Source organism: Triticum dicoccoides, chromosome 2B, assembly GCF_002162155.2.
Source record: "Triticum dicoccoides isolate Atlit2015 ecotype Zavitan chromosome 2B, WEW_v2.0, whole genome shotgun sequence".
NCBI lineage: Eukaryota > Viridiplantae > Streptophyta > Magnoliopsida > Poales > Poaceae > Triticum > Triticum dicoccoides.
The window spans coordinates 270,054,681-270,059,101 of NC_041383.1; positions in this window are offsets into that span (position 1 = coordinate 270,054,681).

Consider the following 4,421-nt stretch of genomic DNA (forward strand, 5'->3'; position numbering starts at 1 on the left):
GCCCCACGCCGGCACCGCCGCCCTGCTGCCGCTGGTGCGGTGGCCGCCGGCAACCTCGCCCCGCACTGGGCGGGATGCGCCCCTGCGCCCATCCCTGGCCGGCGCCGTGGCCACCGGCCTCCCCTGCTCCGGCGCCCTGCCGGCTCCGCCCACCTCTGGGCGTGCGCCTGAACGAACGGGTGCGGGGCACCCGTTGCGCCCGAAACCGCACCGCCCTGTGCCGGCTAAGGCCCCTAGGGCCTATGACAGATGGGCCCCATGCCCAAAACATTTTTTTATTAAAAAAAATAAATATAATAAATAAATAATTAATAATAAGATTAATTAATTAATTAACTAACTTAACTAATCATGTTTAGTTTAACTAATTAAGATTAATTAACCTAATAAATAGTTACCCTAATTAACTACTGTTAATTAGCTAAACAATCCCTAACAGGTGGGACCCACCTGTCAGGTTGACCCAGTCAACCTCTATTGACTGCTGACATCATGCTGACATCATGCTGACATCAGCAATCACTGTTCTGGATAATGTTGCATTAAAATAATTAAGTAAATCCTGAAAATGATTTAAATCTTTTAAAATTAATAGAGAATAAACCGTAGCTCAGATGAAAATACTTTCTACATGAAAGTTGCTCAGAACGACGAGACGATTCCGGATACGCAGCCCGTTCGTCCACCACACACCCCTAACATATCAAACACGCAACTTTCCCCCTCCGGTTCATCTGTCTGAAAACACGAAACATCAGGAATACTTTCCCGAATGCTTTCCCCCTTCGTCGGTATCACCTACTACCGCGTTAGAACACGTCTAGCTCTGCTTGTTGTCCTGTTATGCACTTGCTTGCTATGTATTTACTGTTTCTCCCCCCTCTTCTCTCAGGTAGACCCCGTGACGATGCTGATGCCCCTGTGGTGGACTACATCACCGACGACCCCTCTCTCTTGCCAGAGCAACCAGGCAAGCCCCCCCCCCTTGATCACCAGATATCGCCTAATCTCCTCTATACTGCTTGCATTAGAGTAGTGTAGCATGTTACTGCTTTCCGTTAATCCTATTCTGATGCATAGCCTGTCATTGTTGCTACAGTCATTGATACCTTACCCGCAATCCTAATTGCTTAGTATAGGATGCTAGTTTATCATCATTGGCCCTACATTCTTGTCAGTCTGCCTTGCTATACTATTGGGCCGTGATCACTCGGGAGGTGATCACGGGTATATACTATACATACATACATACTATACAGATGGTGACTAAAGTCGGGTCAGCTCGATGAGTACCCGCAAGTGATTCTGATGAGGGGGCTGAAAGGACAGGTGGCTCCATCCCAGTAGAGGTGGGCCTGGGTTCCCGACGGCCTCCGACTGTTACTTTGTGGCGGAGCGACAGGGCAGGTTGAGACCGCCTAGGAGAGAGGTGGGCCTGGCCCTGTTCGGCGTTCGCGGATACTTAACACGCTTAACGAGATCTTGGTATTTGATCTGAGTTGGCTACGAGCCTATACGCACTAACCATCTACGTGGGAGTAGTTATGGGTATCCCGGCGTCGTGGTATCAGCCGAAGCACTTCAGACGTCAGCGACGGAGCAGCGCGCGCCGGATTGGAACGTAAGCCTGCTCTTGTATTAAGGGGGCTAGTTCTGCTTCCGGCCGCCCACGCAACGTGCAGGTGTGCTAAGGGCGATGGGCCCAGACCCCTGTGCGCTTAGGTTTAGACCGGCGTGCTGGCCTCTCTGTTGAGCCTAGGTGGGGCTGCGACGTGTTGATCTTCCGAGGCCGGGCATGACCTAGGAAAGTGTGTCCGGCCAAATGGGATCGAGCGTGTTGGGTAAGTTGGTGCACCCCTGCAGGGAAGTTAATCTATTCGAATAGCCGTGATCTTCGGTAACAGGACGACTTGGAGTTGTACCTTGACCTTATGACAACTAGAACCGGATACTTAATAAAACACACCCTTCCAAGTGCCAGATACAACCCGGTGATCGCTTTTCTACAGGGCGACGAGGAGAGGATCGCCGGGTAGGATTATGCTATGCGATGCTACGGGAGATGCTACTTGGAGATGCTACTTGAAGATGCTACTTGGAGATGCTACTTGGAGGTGCTACTTGGAGGACTTCAATCTACTCTCTTCTACATGCTGCAAGACGGAGGCTACCAGAAGCGTAGTCTTCGACAGGATTAGCTATCCCCCAATTATTCTGGCATTCTGCAGTTCAGTCCACCGATATGGCCCTTTACACATATACCCATGCATATGTAGTGTAGCTCCTTGCTTGCGAGTACTTTGGATGAGTACTCACGGTTGCTTTTCTCCCTCTTTTCCTCTTTCCCTTCTACCTAGTTGTCGCAACCAGATGCTGGAGCCCTGGAGCCATACGCCACCGTCGATGATGATTCCTACTACACTGGAGGTGCCTACTACTACGTGCAGGCCGCTGACGACGACCAAGAGTAGTTAGGAGGATCCCAGGCAGGAGGCCTGCGCCTCTTTCGATCTGTATCCCAGTTTGTGCTAGCCTTCTTAAGGCAAACTTGTTTAACTTATGTCTGTACTCAGATATTGTTGCTTCCGCTGACTCGTCTATGTTCGAGCACTTGTATTCGAGCCCTCGAGGCCCCTGGCTTGTATTATGATGCTTGTATGACTTATTTATGTTTTAGAGTTGTGTTGTGATATCTTCCTGTGAGTCCCTGATCTTGATCGTACACGTTTGCGTGCATGATTAGTGTACGATTGAATCGGGGGCGTCACATCTCATCATCCGGACTCGCCTTTTTCACCGTCTGTGAGCGACAGGTGAATATGTGCTTAAAGAGACCCCAGTGCGGTCGACAACCCAGAAAGTTTTCGCACATGGACACGAAAGCAGCAAGATAGGCAATGGAATTGGGAGTGAAATGGTGGAGTTGCGCCCCAAAGAAGTTCAGAAACCCTCGGAAGAAAAGACTCGGTGGCAGGGAGAATCCGCGATCTACACGAGTGGCTAAGAGAACGCACTCACCCTCCAGTGGCTGCGGTTGCCACTCGGTCCCCGGGAGTCTTGCTGACCCATGGGAGATCAGTCCCTCATTGGCCAGGTCGTTGAGATCCGCCTGGGTGATGGTCGAGCGGATCCAATCTCCTTGGACCCAACCTTGCGGCAGGCGGGACCTCGACGAAGATCCGCCCCGGCTGGTCGCTCTCCCCTTCGCCTTCGCCGTCGCCGTCGCCTTCTTCGCTCGCTCCAGGGCCGCCGTCTTCTCCTTCACCATCGTCGTCAGCGAGGCACGCGAGGAGTGGGTGGGAGGAGGCAAAGGCGGGCACAGCAGGCGGGGGTGAGGAAGGCGGAGAGGGAAATGGAGACGCACTGTTCAAAAACCCTCGCCCAGCACCTTATATAGGGATGCTTCCGAGTGGATGACAGGTAGGCCCGGACGGTCCTGTCAAATTCCGAAATAGTCGCGCGCGCGATACGTGGCGAAAAAGATGGCGCAGAAATCGAGGCGTCTACGCCTTATCCCATCCGAGTATCGCGGTCCACCCCGCTTCGCGCGCTTCCCAAAATTCGGATCCCACAAAATCCGCTAACAGCAGAGCAACCTGTCAGGTGGTGGATTTCCTACGATCCGTCGCTCGGAAGTTCACCAAGTTCAAAAGTTCACTCGACAGAAGAAAATAATGGATCAAGGCGACTGAAAGAAAAGTTGATGCCATCATTAAAAAAGGTCATTGATCCAAGATGAGACATGCTCAGAACACCAAAAACAGGTCAGAAAGATTATCAACTCCTTCCTCACTCAAACCTCGATCCATTCGGGGGCTAATGATGAAGTCATGTACCTAGGGTAGGGTCACGGACCTGTCCAAAGTACCCTCCCCAAGGGCATCTTCAGAAGAAGCTGCCTTCCAGTCGACCAAGAGGGAATCCACTCGACAGACTCGAAGGCACTCGACCATGAAGACCTACTCGACCACCAGGAGATCAAGGGCCATTCTGTATCCAAACGGTCTGTAATTAAGTAGTCTTTATAGCCATGATGACACTTTATGTAGGACGTTACCAGTAACGTCAATCCTTTATGTACTTTAAACCGTGCATAACTGAGGGCCGGATGGGTCTGGCAGACACTATATAAGCCACCCCCCTCCTCAGTGTAAAGGGTTCGCACCCCTGTAACTCATACGCATATAATTCAGTCGACCGCCTTCGGGCTCCGAGACGTAGGGCTGTTACCTCCTCCGAGAAGGGTCTGAACTCGTAAATCCCTTGTGTGTACAACTGCTTCATAGCTAGGATCTTGCATCTCCATATCTACCCCCCTATTCTACTGTCAGACTTAGAACCACGACACTCACCTCATGAAAAGTTATTTTTTTTGCGGGGACTTCATGAAAAGATTAGCAATGCACAATTGTCTTGCAAGA